The sequence below is a fragment of the Falco peregrinus genome, chromosome 1 (genome assembly GCF_023634155.1).
Source record: "Falco peregrinus isolate bFalPer1 chromosome 1, bFalPer1.pri, whole genome shotgun sequence".
In the NCBI taxonomy this organism is placed as follows: Eukaryota; Metazoa; Chordata; class Aves; order Falconiformes; family Falconidae; genus Falco; species Falco peregrinus.
In genome coordinates, this window is record NC_073721.1 from 68,000,652 (window position 1) to 68,019,003 (window position 18,352).

Below are 18,352 nucleotides of genomic sequence, written 5' to 3' on the forward strand. Positions count from 1 at the left end.
CGAATTTCTATAGTAGCTGGAATAAAATTTTTCTTTTATTTACAGCATTACATTCCTATATTCCTAAACAGTGACACTTTTATATAGAATTGTATTACACAGGATTACAGTTTTTTTTAAAAAAAGGTCCATCACTGGTTTGTTTGTGTTATACGTTTAAGAGCTGCAGATGCACAAACAACTCAATTTCCCTTATCTCTGTAACGACCTGAATGGCTGTATTACTGGAAAGTATAATATGTAATACTAAATTGGTTCTCAATAAAGTATCTGGTTTGTTTTTTGTCTTTTTTTTTGGTAACTTTTAAGATAAATTTGGAAGTATATGTTACACCAAATAGAAAAGCTACTGGGCAGATACAACTGGAGGGGAACCTCAGTATGATAGCAGCATAAGCTATTTTTAGTAAGTTTTCTCTCACAAGTGCAAGACAGTGAATGTTTGCCAAAAGAATTTTACATCCAGGAGAGTTTTTGAAATATGAAAGATACAAGATACTTTTAAACTATGAAGAGAATTATAATTTTTGCCTAATATTTAGTAACCTTCAGATCCTGTAATTCCACTTCAGATCCTAGAAAAACATTCTGGAGACAAATATTAGTCTACCACTGGATAGTGAAGAGGAGGAACAGAATTATATTTCAAGGGGAAACTGTTTTAATTAGTTACCTTGTACACCTGCACAGCAGTCACCTTCAGTAGTGTGAGAAAGTGTTACACCCCACAACTGTCTTCATTCTTGCTACCATCAAATTCTGACTCAAAGCAAGAAACTGAAGCTCGCTCCCAAGCTGTATCACACTACATTTATGCTACTGTAGTGCAGAAAACTAACTTAAATGCCCTTAAATTGTTGACTACACATCCCAGGATAACAGTCTCTTGATACATCTATTGCATCCTAATCCATAGCATTCATGACAAAGGAATCCTTCATAGGCGCTCCTTTCTTTTATACTGTTGGGGTGCCACAAACGAACTAGTGGACTGGGTCCACTAGTGCCCTTTCACAGCTGTATTGCATCAGAAATGGCCTCATTATGACCCTAAAAGAAATCACATCGTATCAAAACCCAGAAGATTACTCTGTTCTCACAGGGAGCGGTATTTCCATATCCGTCTTTCTGCAGTCTGATCTTTACCGTTCAGAAAGAAAGCCTGGTCACATGAGAGGCAGACCTTGGCCCTCTCATCACCAGCCCAGCAAAGGAAAGCTGCTGAGCTACTGCCTGTGCAGAAGCTTACCAGGCGCTATAGTAGAACTTCATACTTGTCAAACCATTTGGTACACAAACCCCTGTACCTCAAGGCCTACCTGACAAACCAAAGATCAAATCCTGGCCCTGCTGCAGTGGTCTTTGCTTTGCTGAAGCAGAACAAGTTACAAGCTAAAACAAAACCCCACTTGTAATCCCAGTGCTTACCTAGAAGAGCTGTTCAGTGACACCAGAGCAACACCCTAGGGCTGTTGAGTCCACTACTCATTGCTGCCGCTCTCTGACATGATCTAACTCAGGTAACAGTGGCTAATTACTGACCTCATTAACACTGGTACTTTGACCGAAGCCCAGAAAACCTGGAGTCTGTAACAAGCAACAGCTGTAGAACTCACTGTTTCTGTATAATAAAGGCAGCTGATAAGGGCATGTTTTGGAAGCCAACACTTCTGAAAGATGTCCAGCTTGACAAAATACCTGTCAGGTCTATTAACACTTTTTGTGAAGCAGATGCCATGTAAAGAAGCCTATTTCTTATCACCCTAGGACTCAAAGGCTCCAATACACTACATATGGAAAAACCTGTCACTGCTTGTTACAGCTTAAATATTTGTGGTGAGATGAGTGCTAGTCATTTCACTTAGCTACCTACAGGTTTCAATTTTCAGCCTGCAATTTGGTTACTTAGATGTTGTCTTCTTTAGCTCAGACTGGCATAGGCAGTCAGCTGAGGTACCTGAGACTGAGCCACCACCTTACAGGTCAAAATAATCAATGGCATGTGTTCTCTGTGAGGACCTAGAACTCGTATTTTTGTCCTGCCAAAAGTGAAAAAACTGTTAAATTTCCTTCTCTTCAAGACACAACAGAGATCCAACTGTAGATAAAAATCAGCCTTCCTGACAGAAGATGCTCCTGATATGAAGCAATTTATTACATAAATCTATTCTTAAATCATGGGCTCCATCATCTACGTAGCACTTGGATCCCACCACCTACATCTGCAGCACATGCGAAGCCTTTTGAACAGGACCAATCTAATTTCTTAAATGTTATTGCAACAACAGTCCCATTCTCAATCTCTCCTTAACAAAGACATGTTAATTTGGCTACAGGTAATATACGGGAGGCTGCTGAGAGCAGTAATACCTCTTCCCTCCTTTGAAAATGAAAAATACCGAAAGCTCTAACATTATCATGCAAGTAAAGAATGAATAGTAAGAAAGATGGTGCTTATCGGTTTCATTTTATTCACTTAGTATTTTCCACAGTAATGTATTTTGCAGGTGAAGGGGTTTCCATTTACTGACCTTGGCATTCATCAGAACCATACTGTGATTTATATTGAGAATCGCAATCTGATCTTTAATTTTTTATCTTTATCTGATCTTATAAATAAATGTAAAATACATAAAACAATTATCCTAGTGTAAAATTGAATTTTATCTTTCTGTAACCAGCTTTTGTCTATGCTACATATTTCTATGTTTGAATACAATTCAAAATTAATAATAGGCATAATTTATTTCCTGGGTTTTCATTATCTTGACATTTTAACAATTTTTTTATATATATATACTCAGGCTTTAATTTTATCTAGGGCTTCAACCCCACAGCTCCTTTTTAGACATGTACAATGTTTCTTTCAGAATATCCATTCAAGCAATAAGGCTGCTAGAAGAGCATATTGGCCATTTAGCAGACAAAAAAAAAGTATAAAGAAATAACATGATTTTATAATGAAGAAACCCAGCAGATTAGGACAGAAAACGTAGCACTGCATGTAAATGACAGACAACCACATATTAGAAGAAATCACAAGTTACAGTGAAGAATTAAGAGTTCTGAAGTTGGTGGCTATGAAAAATTCACAATACAGTTTAGATTTTCTTTGTTAATATTTTTTTTAATCACTGAAAAAGATAACCAAGTAAGTCTTTTCAAAGGGCAGGCACAACTTTATATTGAATACCACAGCATTACTAGTTTAATACAGAGACTGATCTAACCTGGCCAGGAGCCTTTCAGTGGTTCATGAAAAATCACTTTACTGAGAAATTTTTTTTGGCTTAAATTATACAAATGCACCAACCTAATTGTTTCCTTTCTTAGCACAACTAATTAATATCATTTCAACTAACCATTCCCAATGTTTTACCACCTTAGACATATATATGTTGACTTCAATGAAAGTTAGCTGTGTCTCAAGTTTTCAGTACTGCACAGGCTCAGGTATACTTGGTATACAAGTGCTACACTTTACACGGAAGCTTTCTTTTAAGAAAAGCAAAAGGCTCAGAATTACAGAAGGTCATGCAAGAAAAAATGAAAGGAAAAAAAAAAATCACAAGAAAAATTTCCTTTCTCCAGTATGGCAGATGTGCAACAAAAGCAAGGAGCCCAATTCAGCCACGCTACTTGTACACAAACGTACAAGGTAAAGCATGACAAAATATCATAAAGATATTTCGATAAATATGAAGAACAGCACAGCTATATGGGCTGACAGCAAAATTGCCACTTTCTATACAAGGCAAGCGGAAATCCACAACCACGGCCACTCTGCACAAAGCCAGACTGGCCACACCAGTGCCGCGTGAGCACCGGCAGTGGGATTCCTTCATGCGTGCAGCAAACGAAGCTGCTCACTGGGCCTTTGTGATTAGAGGAGGAATGTCATAACCACGGTGGTCTAGACTGCTACAGTAAAAACAACACATCCCAAAACGAGTGGCCCTTGGTCTGAAGTGGCTGTGGTCAGGATGGGGCATGTTTAGGATGTAGTCCCTTGAATACCTTGTGAGAAATGCATGTGGTGAAAATAAGAGGAAAGAACACTGTAGTTAACTGAAGAAAAGGTTAAAGAAAATAAACAATATTTTTGCAGCTTAGCATTTATTTGTGAACTGCTGGTGCAACTCTATGCTTGACAGAAAAGCTATGAGGCTTTTGGTAGCTTGACAAGACAATCTACAAGCTTGAATGAAATGTTCAGCTTAAGGAATTAGAATAAATCTGATGAGTGATGTGCTACTGAATGTGACAGACTGTCATCTGTTTTAAACAGGATCTCTGTAGGATGTACTGAAAGCAATTTTTTTCCCATTACCTTAAACATTCTAAGACTTTTTCCAATGGATTCTGGCTGATCGATTAAGACAAAAGATATTCTCAAACTCTTGCCATTTCAATAAAACAATGAAATAGCCATTTGGCTTGCTTGCATGATTAATTCATGCTGACACTGTAGTTGGGTGATTAATTTACATCCAGTACAAAAAACATTATAATAAAAACAATTACTCTTACTTCCCAAATTAATTATAAAATTATAAGATACAAACAATAAGTCATTAAAGCAGCTTATCTAAGCCCTATTCATATATAAAAATATAAAATTGTTTACCTGTTATCAAAGCAATTAAATACATTGTTGAGTCAGGAAAACATTCTAGTAGTATCTTTTTTCATATTATCAGCATATTCTATACAAAAATAGGTACAAGCATTCTTCAATAGCTTTTTAAAAAGCAAGAAAACCTGATCAAAAGTCCTACAGTGAAACGGTGCTGCAAGAGATAGCTAGGGATTGATTAAAACCCACAAGCTCTAGTTTTAATCTGGCAAAATTCTTAGAAATCTTAACACATTATTTTAAATATATACACAGACACATAAACGATGTAAAATAAGATAAAAATCTTTGAAGGGGAATTCAGGCTATTTTAAAACACATACAAGCACCAAAACCTTTGGCAATATCTAGGCCCAGTTGGGAATATCCTTGCTCCATCTGACTGTAAATAGTTCCTGTGGGGATTACTGAGGTACTTTATCGTCTCCTTAACCTAGCGATAATGACTCAAATCCGTCCTACAAAACAGAAAATAGGGAAAGAAGGATTTTGTGACATCCACCTGGATGGAATCTCTGTCTCAGATACAGAGAACAGGCAAAACTGCTCGTTGGTGGATTGAAGAGCAGTAATGTCAATTTGAACCACACTGCATTTAGAAAGCTGAACAGAGAAGCCAGCATGACTCGCCAGCTTGTACAACCCACTTCCAAAGGGGAATAAGAATCAAACCATCACCAAAGTCATTCAACTTTCAGAAAAGGCTACATGTCACAGACACACATCATGTAAATGTTTTAGCTATCATGTAAATTTCCCTCTTGGTTGATTTATGTTCAACTAAAATTTCATACCACATTTCTAAGAATAGAACAACCCACATTGGTCTAATACTGACATTTATGAGCTGAACAATTTGCCTTGCTAGTTTCCCTTACTGCTATAAAAGAGTACCACAATCAGCAGTAATTGGCCCAGCTGGAAACTTGTTTCTAGGCATGGGTCAGATTGCAAGTATATACATGTATATTTTACCGCCAGAACACAGAATTAGCATTTTGAATGATTCTTTGCATTGGAGCTAGGGAGATTATGTGTCCAAATGAATGATAAACTCAGAATTTTAAACCTTTGCCCAGTCCTGCTGCTAAGATGCAAATTTAAGCCATAAAAAGTTCAAAAATCTTAGTCAAAGTAGTTTTGCTTGTAAGACTACAGCTGTCTAGTCTCTGATCTCCCCCCCATTCACACTCAGAAACCACTCAGACCTCAGAAGACCAATGGACCTTTCTCAATCAGTTACTGTGTTACAGCCAATCCATACAGAAGATCACAATCGATACAGAAGATCACAAGCATCTGCACAACCTGATAATTTGTTCTGTGTTTGGCAGGAGTTCTTTAAATGACTCAGTTCCCACAATCTCCTTCCACAAGCAATGTAACTTGTTAACAAAAACCACTATAGTAGTGACCAAATCTCATGCTATAGGCAACTATCAATAGGCCTTTGAGGTACGCTATATAGCCAGGAGAAAAATCTATTACTTCTGCTTATATCAGAATTAGGAATTAATCTGCTTCACTTACCACCTGAGATCTTTTGGATCAAGAAAAATGGAACCAGAGCCTAGAAGCTGTGACTCTTCTCAAAGCTTTTCACAATTGCTAGCTCTACATTTCTATCATCTTCCCTGGGTGAAAAACATCAGACCTCACTACAACCTCTGCTATTCACCAAGTGTTGTACTTCCCTGCTAAATGTTTCAGGCACTACATAAAATCTCTCAAAAGAATCAGGTGCTGAAGAGGTGGCCTCCAGTTTCTTCAGGGCAACTGCCAAATTCAACTGATATATCCAGCACAGAAAAACATTTGTTATCAGTCATCTTTTTATGATCTCCATGCACTGGCAGGTGCAAGACTTAGTGCTTCTGTGTTTTGTTTTTTAAAAACTTTTTAAGGCCAAGTTTAATGAAGGCTCGCCTTTTTTCCCCTATCTTTTAATGACCAGTAAACCCACTCTGTTAATTCTACCACTCATTTTACATTTTGTACAAGATTATTAAGCTCCTCTTTTGCATCTAAGGGTAAACATTCATTGGAACATAATTTCCTGGACATTTTGTCTTTACAGCTCTCCCTGTATTTCATTGAAAGCTTTACTGTCAAACTTTTCCTGCAAAAGCCCCTTCCTCTCAGAAGAAAACATTCCTTTAACAAGAACATGAGCTAAAACTTTGTAACCATTCCCTTGAGCAGGGAAAAATCTCATTTTAATAAACATTCAAGTCAAATATTTATATTCTTCTACAGATTCCTTTTTGTGCTAATATCACTGTCTCTGGTAGGAACTAAATAAAAAGTCAAAGAACACAAAAACATGACCACTCTAACAATGCCTCAAAATAAAAGGGCACAATCATTCTCAAGCAAACCAAAGATGTCTTAAGATACATTGTTAATGCCAAACCTACACACTGAACGAAACTCCATTCATATGTGAAAAGTCATAGTAGTGACCAAATGCTGCATGTAAGTCAGATTTCTTCAAAGTTGTTAAAAAAGTTAAAAATTTGACACTTACTGAAGTAGGTGATATTTATATAAATTTTTATGTTCCTCCCTCAAAAATTTAAGATGTATATCTAGCTAAGCTTCTAACATCAATGCATGTTTCTATGAATTTACAAAATGCTTTTTGTAACATATTCTAGAATAAAATAAGGTATTTTTACTATTGAAAAACATGCTTCTACTTGTTCTGGGTCTGGTTTGGATGGAGTTAACTTTCTTTAAAACATCCTACATGGTACTGTGTTTTGGATTTTGGCTAAAACAGTGCTGATAATACACCAGTATTCTGAATACAGCTAACAGCGCTTGCACAGCATCAAGGCTTTTGCTTCCCACCAGCTCTGTCACTCCACCAAGTAGCCTGGCAGTGGGCAAGAAGTTGGGAGGGGACAAAGGCGACCCAAAAGGCCAAAGGGATATTCCATACCATCTAACATTACACTTAGCAATAGAAACATGAGTAAAACAAGAAAAGGGTATGTGGTTTGTCTTCCAAAGCAGCTGTTGCTCAGAGACTAGCTGGGCATTGGAATGCTTGCGGGTGGGAGGTGGTGACTATGTGCATAATTTGTTTTTTGATTTGTTTTTCCTTTCTTCTTTTTCTTTTGATTATTAAATTGTCTTTGTCTTGAACTGTGAGTTTTCTCATTTCCCCTCTCCCTAGCCTCTCTCCATCCTGCTGTGGGTGGTGGTGAGCCAGCAGCTGAGCGGGTGCTGAGCTGCTGGCCTGGGTCAACCCACCACACGACTGTTTTTCTTTTCTCCATCCAAAGCACAAGCATGTTCATAGTTGTGGTTTGTGTTTGTTTTTCTAAATGCACTGAAACAGTAACAAGGTGGAATACTGTCTAGAGCTCCCTCTCCAAAGTGCAACAAATACTTGAGTTTGAATGATTGGAATGCGGTACTGCAGTTTGCTGTGTGCCATTTAAAGAAAATCTGTAATTTCATTTTTGCAAACCATAAGCAAAAGAGTCTACTTACCATTAAAACAAATAAAGCAAACCAAATTATAAGATTCGAGCAGAATTCTAAATCAATCATTTATTTCTGACAAACGCTTTCACAATCACACTTTTAACCCCATTCCCTGACATCTGAATGCCAGTTCCACGTGCATGATGAACAGCAGGCAGAAACACATTCCCAAAGATTATTTCAGATTGCAACTTAGCTCAGTATTCACTTATTCATCAGACAAATCTGCAGGCTTTGAGAATTACTTCATTTTTCTTTTGGGATATTAAGTACTATACAGGAGTGTTATTGCACAGAAATATTAGTCAGAGCAAGAACACCAGAGACTCACACCCTTCCCATTGTTTTGAAATGTAAACATTAAGTCATCTAGAATTTCAAATAAGAAATGCAGGATATATGTTATACAAATTGCATACCTGTTACAATCACAGAATAATCTTAATCTGTCAGATTTTTCAAGTACATACTTATTGGCACAAACACAACAATCCCCACACACAACAAGAATAAAAATCTACCTCTTACCTCTAAAATTTTAAAGGGAGGAAGTAGGATAATCTTAAGAACTTTATCTCATATTTTCAAATAAAATTAGCAGCTTGCTATTTAGGAACTGTTTTCACACTTCAGTAACTTGTCTACATACAAAACTCTATCAAGTAAACTTATTTCTAAAGGAAGTTGTATCTTGCACATTCTTCACAGTTTTACAAGTGCCCCCCCCAGATGTCAACAAACCAAGTCCACTGTATCAGTTGAACTGCGTAACACAGCACTAGGCTGAGGGTGTGGACACACACTGTGCAAGACTGGGAACATGCAAGGTTAGCTGCTGCTAATTCTGAATTTGTGAACTGCACTATTCAACAAATTTCAGTACTCAGAAATATAGTTGCAAATGTATCAGCAGTTAGAATCAGTGAGAAAAACACAAACCCAAACCTTAAATTTAAAAGCAAATTCTTCTGCTTTGTGAGTTTAAGAGCTTCCCACAGGCCCCATTTTCGATGCTCTCAACCAAGACTTGCCTAACGACAAGCAGTTGACTCAGAAATTAAGTAAAAAGGGAAAACGTGTGGTGTATCAGATAAACTCTCATACTCGCAGTGCTCTAGAACAGATCAGGGTATTTCACCTGATTGCCTGCCCACTGTGAACAACGCAAAACTGTCCCTCAGCATCTCAGCACACGCTCATTGCCTTGACTTGCACAGCTAATACTGGACATTAATTTTAAACCCGTGCTCATTCATTACATATGAAAAAACCATATTACAGATACATGCTCAAGAAGCTGCTCCTGCCTGGCTCTGCAGATAAGAGAGGCTGCAGGTCCTCTCACCAGCCTGCTTAAGGCTGGCTGTTGGCACGGAGCTCCATCTACCTACCGGTTTGTGGTCCTGCACACCCCCGGGAAGAGCTGGAGGGAAAAAAAAATTAAAACCTCAACAGCTGCTTCACATCTTCATTTGCTAATGAAATCAGGATATTCAGAAAACTCTACTAATTCAGAAGAAAAGAGTCAACAAAATACATGCACTCACACATGGTTGAAACCATGGTGAAACCATGAAGGGGTAGAAACAGTTGTACATATATGAAATCTTCTATTATCATTTAGTATTTGTGAAATGTATCTAAAAAACTGTTCTAAAGAACTAGCTTTTCCCTACAAGAAGCAACATATGACTATACGCTCCCAATCCAGATGTAAAGCTTTATCGATCCTTCTTAAACTAAGCAAATAAGCAAACACATTACTCTGAAAAATTACCAAAAATCAGTTGCATATCTGCACAATTTAAGGCATTAAAGATGGTTGTCTTTCTTAAAATAAGGAGATTCCTCAAACATACAGAAGCAAAAATGTTTCAGTAGGAGACTGCCATCAGTTTTCATCAAGGGTATTTCTGTACTGTAGCCACTGAAGCTCATGCAGCTATAATATGTCTGACTTTGAAGATTAATTTGGCTACTGCTGTCACATGCAGCATTTCTCAAATTGAGCCATTTAGCCCCTGCCTTACTAACTCCACTCTGCCTTCAATTCACGTTTGGCAGTGAAAATAGTATCTTTTCCTCCCCTGGACCCTCTGTGCCCAGCTGCCAAGCCTGTTGAGCTCAGGCTGCAGAAGAGAAGTCAGAACAGAAGGCAGCAGCGCTACCACTTCTGTGCAGCCGTTCAGGTAGTTACTTGAGCTTGTTTAGAAAAGGCTTACTGTGGTGACGGTGGAGCAACAGCTGAGAAATTAGATTGCCTGCCCAAGCAGCAACCGTGACTAGGTGGCAAGAGCCAACAAATGGCTGACTAGTCACCCCAGTTCTGTCCTCCAAGGCTTGTCTAGCAAGACACGGTGCAAGAGAAGAGACAGAGCTCCACGGCCGCTCCCCAACTCTTTTCTTTAAACACCTTGCCCCACACTCAACACCATGTTGAAGGCAGCTAAGTGGGGCTCCATACTCTTGGGGGCTCATAAGCAATGGGGTCAGGGTAAGGGAATCACAGAAATACCTCCCATCCCTCACGCTGTACCTATACATAGGGAAAAGATGAGAATAATTTAGCCAGGAACACCTGGAAACAACGAACAGATGGTCACTGCAGGGAGACAGGAATGGAGCGAGGAGTAGTAAGAGCCAGGTGCTACAGAATATCCTATGAGGCAGGGAGAACTGGTGAACAGGGACACCAGGGAATTCACACAGTTCCTCCCGGGGCTCAGTCTTCCCAATTTAGTTTGTCCTCCTAAAATGATAGTTGAAGAGACTAATTGACACAATCTCCTCCAATGAACTTGCATAACACCACAGAATGAGAACAGAATGATGCCTTTTTTTCTTTTTTCATTTTAACTTGAAGGAAAAGCAACACTTAAACCTTGAAGATGGCTTTTCACTTGCTAAATTCAAATTTTAATCAAAACGCATCTTAAAATACAACTGAGCAGAAGTATGGGGTGGTTGATGTCTCTTTAAGGAACAATGACATCAATGCAGGCTACACTTGAGAAGGATATAGGTGTGGGACTACATCCTTTTTCATCATACATAATCAGGTGCAAAGAGAAAAGTTTAACTTCAAGATTCCTGTGGTCTAACGAAAATAAATATCATTACAAACAGATCCAAGAATACAGACTTATTAAATACTGTTTGTTTTTCTTCAGATATAGATCATGGGAACAGAGATATTTAACTACCTAAAGACTAATTTTTATTCTATCTTAGACTGTTTACACTGTCAGCAAGCTCTTGATATCCTGACAACTAGCAGAAAGGGGAAAATAAACCCACCCAAAAGTGGAAAAAAGTCAACTAGCATCTGTGAAAACAGATTGAAATTGGTATCCGAGTATTTGATTGTCTTCCTTTGATTACACTGAGCAACTGAATGTCTATGGTACTATCTGTATCACTCCTCTAGTAATTTGCAATAAAGAAATTCAAAATCAGAACACATTTTTGTAGCTCTACAAAAAGAGCTATAAAACATTCGACAAATCTTAAAATTGTGGTGGATATTTCACAGTGCCATTTTCTTCATTACAAGGAAGGTACCAAGGAGCAAATTGGTCATACAGTCCTTATGTCAAACTTCACACAAGGAAAACCACATCCTAATATTCTGCTATAACAGAAAATGGAAAAACTGCCTAGTATGTGTGCACATAAACAAGGACGCTATAGAAAAACATGATGAAAAATACTGCTTTGGTTCTCATACTTGTATCTAAAAATGTACATAACCAAGTTAACACATTCTCACCTACTGAGCACCTAATGCTGCAAAATCCTATAGAACCTGAAATTTACTTGAATTTGAACCACAAAGACAACACATTGAGAAACAGAATCTTAAAGCAAATTGTAAATCAAAGAAATTTGAAATCAAGAACTGTACCTGAGAAAAAAGAACTATGCCTTTCTAAAAGTAATACTAATAATTTTATAATAAACTATAAATACCAATACTAATAGATTTATTATATCAGTACTAATAATTTTATTATAGAGTGGGTATAATTTAGGCAACTACAACAAGCATAAAGAACAATATCCAGACAGGACACTGCATTAGGTATGTGTCTTTACTTTTCACCATCTAAGCTCTCTCAAACAGGACGAGCTGTTTTGAAGGAAATATAGAACTATGTATCATAGCATTATTGAGAGAAATGAATGCTTAAAAAAGAACACATTCATTTTTTGCATAACTTCTTTCAATAGCATTGAAGTGGCCACTGGAATGTCTCAGAATAATTTTTAAATTATGCTCAGTTAGTATTCTCAGTTCTCTAATTCCACTCCGCTACAAGCCGAGTTACCATTTTTCTTGGTAACTAGGCTTACCTTCTGGGCAGCCAATTAAGCTTCTAAAATGAAGTTAATTCTATAATACACAGGAAAAAAAAATCTATAAAACATAGGAAATAAAATATCAGTTTTTACTATCAGATGTAATATGTAAGCACTAAGAATGGTTCCACTTCCTCACCTGTTGAGACATTAGAGTTAACAAAAAGAGGGGGTCAAATATATACATTTGGAAAGAGCGTAATGACAAAGTTAAAGCAGAGCTGATAACTCCCAAAAGAAACAAGCCAAGGATGTCTAAAAAAAAAACATCAGTGTTCATAACACAAAAATGTATACATATTTAACTTTCTGTATTAAGAACCGAAACAACGCGCAATAATATTTTGTGTAAACGCTCCGCAAAAAAGAAATATTTTAATACTTCTCATTTCCATACATATCAACTGCTGTGCCTCAGAAAGCCCTCCTCCCTTTCCTCAAGCCAATCTAAGCTAGTACTATTCATTTTTTAAATGGGCAACTAATGACAATTTCTAGCCTGGTCCCACAAGTGTAATTCATACACCCACACAACCATAAAGCAATTCTTCAGCACTAAATACTGTCTTTAGAAGCAGACATTTTTATTTATAAGCTAAAGTCTAAATCAACATAAATTAGTAGATTTATACATTTTAAAAACACCATTAAAAATCCAGTTCGTTTGTGTCAAGTACAGCAGTCTTTGACCCCATGTTAAATTCTCTCACAGGAGAGCATCCCACAGCATTTTCAGAACAGTTTTGGTTCAGACACAACCCTGCTCTCATTCCACAAATCCTGACAGGAACTACCATCCCCTCCCTCCAAAGAGCTAATCAATAACCAAGTATTTTAATCCTCTTTGTCCTAATACTCTGTTACTGAAACAGATTAGATTTTTTTAATTTATTTCACACGTAACATTTAAATTAGTGCACAGCTAGCTGGAATATTGCTATTTAAATGAACGCAGAACTTAAAGATCAAATTCTGTCTTCAACAGATTTACTTAAAAAGACAGAAAGGATAACATTTGTCTACCAGCATGTTATGTGGATCTCCTTAACTCAATTTACTATGGATTTCATGGTGCAAAAATTAATGCCCTCCAGGAGCTGAACTCATTACCAATTATTTCTTCTAAACCCACAGCGTAACCCCGTGCTGCTGTGACCAATGGAAGTTTTGCCATTCACTTAAAGGGAAGTTGGATCTGTTCCTTGGTTTGCTACTCCAGCAAGTGATACTTAGCAAAATGATACCATAGACACTTTCTTGACTTCTTTCTAATACAGAGAAGACACTATGAGCCAGTCTTATTACCTTATTCCCTGCTAAAACTGAGAGCAACATATTGATGACAATTTTAACTACACATAAAATTGCCAGCAGAATTGTATGTCCTTTTCAACATGAATTTCCAGAATACATTTTAGCAACAAGGATGGCAAACAGCCTGTAGAGTTGCGCACAGACCCTACGGAGCCCTTCATCCCGTTCCCTACTCCAGAACCCACAGAAGCATCCCTGCAAGTTATCTGGCACATGTATCACACCGAACTCACAGCCCATGTCCAAATAGCCTCCCACTGGCACCTGAACCATTAAACTCCTTTTACATGCATGTAACAGAAAAGCCCTAGTAAACAAAAAAAGAAAACAAGTTCTACATGTGTTCTGGTGGCAAACAAAGTTGACCATAGGTCAGGTCACAGGTGCCACAACTCTAGCTTTCAAAATAAAACCCCCTTTCAAAATAATTAACTGAACTACTGAGTTTTAATTCCTCTGAAAAGCATGAAATAGGCCTGACATGTTTGACAAGGCTTAGCCAGGTGTAATGCTGCACAGTAAATACAACAAGCTGTTCTCAAATGTAGATGGCCAGTACATACAAAGGAAACATAAACAACACATACTACTATATGATAGCTATCCACTGGCATTCAATTTAAATGATCATGTCTCTGTTACTTGTACTAGGGACAGATAAAGTGCTTGTTTCATATTTCATACAAAAAGGCTCAAGAAATTCCTTTCATTTGAGAGAACTGTAACCAAGACAGGTGAACTTTTAAACAAAAAATATTTTATTCACTGATACTATGAAAACAATAAAAATCTATCCCGGCAATATTTCATATTGTGGTAGGTTGACCCTGGCTAGACACCAGGTGCCCACTAAAGCCACTCTATCACTTCCCTCCTCAGCTGGACACGGCAGAGAAAAAAAAAATATAATGAAAGGCCTGTGGGTCAAGATAAGGACAGAAAGATATCATTCACTAATTACTGCCACAGGCAAACCAGACTCAACTTGGGGAAATTAATTTATTACCAATCAAATCAGGGAAGAATAACGAGAAATGAAACTAAATCTTAAACACTTACCCCCACTCCCCCCTTCTTCCCAGGCTTAACTTCACTCCTGGATTCTCTATCCCACCCGCAGCACAGGGGGATGGGGAATAGGGGTTGCAGCCAGTTCACAAGACATTATTTCTGCTGCTCCTTCCTCCTCAGTGGGAGGACTCCTCACACTCTTCCCCTGCTCCAGCATGGGGTCCCTCCCATGGGAGTCAGTCCTTCATAAACTTCTCCAATGTGAGTCCTTCCCACAGGCTGCAGTTCTTCATAAGCTGCTCCAGTGTGGGTCCCTCCCACAGGGTACAGTCCAGGAACAGACTGCTCCAGCCTGGGTCCCCCAAATGGTCCCAAGCCCTGCCAGCAAACCTGCTCCAGTATGAGCTCCTCTCTCTGTGGGGCCACAGGTCCTGCCAGGAGCCTGCTCCAGCATAGGCTTCCCATGGGATCACAGTCTCCTTCAGGCATCCACCTGTGCTGGTGTGTGGTCATCCACAGGCTGCAGGTGGGTATCTGCTCCACCATTAATCTCCATTAACTGCAGAGGTACAGCCTGCCTCACCATGGTCTTCACCACAAGCTGCGGGGGAATCTCTGCTCCAGCGCCCTGGAGCACCTCCTCCTGCTCCCCTTCTTCATTGACCTTGCCGTCTGCAGAGTTATCACTCTCACATATTCTCATTTCTCTCTCTGGTTACTGCTGCTCTTATGCAGATTTCCACCACCACCCCCTCTTTTCTTAAATATTTTTGTCACAGAGATGCTACCACCATCGCTGATGGGCTCAGCCTTGGCCAGTGGTGAGTCCATCTCAGAGCTGGCTAGCATTGGCTCCATCAGACAGAGGGGAAGCTTCCAGCACCTTCTCACAGAAGACACCCCTGTAGCCCCCCACTACCAAAACCTTGCAATGCAAACCCAACAGACACATAAAATATTTTCAAAATTCTAATACGTAATATTCTTCAACATGCCAAAGGCTGCCACTCTGCAGAAACCGCCAGTTTGCATTTAACCTGTCCTTAACAGACAAAAGTCCACACTAAGAATCATCACAGAAAGTAGAAGCCTGCTGTTACAGTTTCTGTACCATGGCTCACGAGGCTACCAGGGAGCATTCCAACCATCATATCACTTAAAAAACAGGTGGATCAAAGCAGCAGGGAAGCAGAGATTAATCTTTAAAAAATGAGTATACACACTAGTTCTTTCCATAGCTGTATCTGTTCTGCAAAAAAGGGTTCAGTACTGTTTCTATTACCCCTTCAAAACCATCTTCCTTTAAAAGGAAAAGACAAAAAGCCAGCAATTGTATGGTCAGGAATATCTGCCAGTTGCAACATTACCCTGTAGTTAAATTTGTTAACAGACTGCAGCCCAGAAGAGGTTTTTTGTTTGTGTGTTTTAAAAGTAATTTTCAAAACATCTGTTGCCCATCTAGGATAACAGATGTAAAAGTGAAAAGAAGCCTCTGCATAGATTTGGAAGGTCTGCACTAAAGTGAACATCAAGTCAGATCAGCAATTCATAGCTTAAAGACATTTCACTATCTGCATGCTACAATTAACACAGCATTTACTCTGCCATACATTTTGCAGCCTACAAATTTTAAGAGGTGGTAGGTAGCAAAAAGATTATTTAGGATCTCTCAAGTTCACGTGGCTGATTTTACACAAAACTGTGATAAATAGGCAGGACCCTCTCCCCCTTCATACTCAGCTCATGTGCACCTTCTTGCTTTCAATTCAAGTGAATAATGATTCTTTCCACAGAGAATTACCAAACTTGCATTTTCTCCCCTCCCCTAGCCTCTTACACCAAGCTCTGAAAACTTCCTTGCATTTTTGCTAACCTAGGCAACCTCAAAAACTAAAAACCCCACAACTGCAAAAAGCTAGATCTGGGCCATGGGGCATCAGCACTGTATTCCTGTTTCTGCCAGTAATACAATGCATTGGGTTTGTCTTGCTGAAAGAGAAAGAAGCAGCTTGTTTTATTTCTTACCGGTCAAGAAAGGAGGGTAACACCATAGTATTGCATTTCTAAATTAGCATCACCTAGAATGACTTCTAACAAGCAGAGAGATGGAATAACAGAACACAAAGAAGAAAAGTAACATCTCCTTCTCCAAAGTAATTAAAAGGGAAATTAAGTGAATCCTGAAACTAAACAAAAGCAAGTCTAATTAGTTATCACATGAAAACCGGGGAACAGATTTTTAAAGTTTCATTTGCCTCATTCCACTACTATTGGGCAGCGCAGTTCCCATCACAGTTTGTAATGGGAATCAGACTCTACAGAACTTGCAGCATCGCTATATGAAAACCTGTAATAGCTACAGAAAGGGTATATACAAATGCCAACAATAAGGAATCATTTACTAGATCCAAGACAGTATTTAATCTAACTGACTATGAGATCAGCTAGTTTGGTTTGAGCCTTATCAGTCTCAGTATTTAAAAGAAAACTAGACAAAACATCTAATACTCGTGAAAAAACGGCCATAAAGGAAAATAGATATTCTGCTACTGTATGTCCTCTCCACAGGCAGATTTACCAGGTCCTAGGAGAGCTCCCCGATGATGCTGTCACTCCCAGTGATGAGATGCAGCAGTAACTGCACAGCTTCAAAACTCCACCTCCTTCCCCCAAAACTTGTCCCTAATTTCTAAAATCCTGTACATAATTTTAAGTCCAAGTCCCTCTACTTTCCATACAGCAACCAAAACTGCAGTAACTTCTTAGCTGGATGGGCAAGGCACATTTATCACTTTCAACAGCCTGAAATCAGTGCTAATCCCTGTACCGGCGACAGGCAAAAGACTTCTTGGCCGTCACGCCGATGGCACCTCACTGGTGTATATGGCCCAGTCTCACACACCTTATACAGCTGAAGTACGTTGTAATGAATAACTACATTTTTTATACTTAAAAGCACAATGAAACAAAACCAGAACTACCACACAACATAGCGTGTTTAACTGTTATGACTTAGTTTTAACTCGTTAAACCTCACAAGATATTTAAGTTGGTGCCATAATGTATTTAAATAGGCAAATAATCCAAAATAGGTGGTTTCAGGTGGAACCAAAGCTGTATATACCCAGAGCAAAACTGGCCATGAGCAGATGCTCAAGGACAGGTACAAGAACGAGATAAGGACATTGCTGCATTTCCCCAAGACCCACAGGTGCCACAGCCTCCCGAATCTGCAGCTCTGAGATCTGCAGATCCAGAAATGTACTGCTGCGGTTAACTAATTTTTCCTTCATGATTAAAGCACTGCAATTTAAGATTGTTCTAACCGTAGTTAGAACTTGATGAAACATTTAAAAAGACACTATGTCATGGCAGGGCCCACTGAATTCCTAGACCCAGGGCGAGCAAACTCCTACAGCACCCAGCTCCAACAACCTCAACGCCGCTGAAGCTGTACCTAGACCCAGGTGCAATCGTTCAATGGGCAAACATTGGAGGGTGTGCTGTCTCGGATAAAGCGGGCTTCTGGGTACACAT

At 38.8% G+C, this 18,352-nt stretch overlaps 1 protein-coding gene across 12 annotated transcripts in view; it reads right to left on the reverse strand.

The window, feature by feature from the left end:
* Nucleotides 1-18,352, reverse strand: part of MIPOL1 (mirror-image polydactyly 1) — a 197,332-nt gene that overhangs the window by 172,900 nt on the left and 6,080 nt on the right. The gene's annotated exons all lie outside the window — the stretch shown is intronic.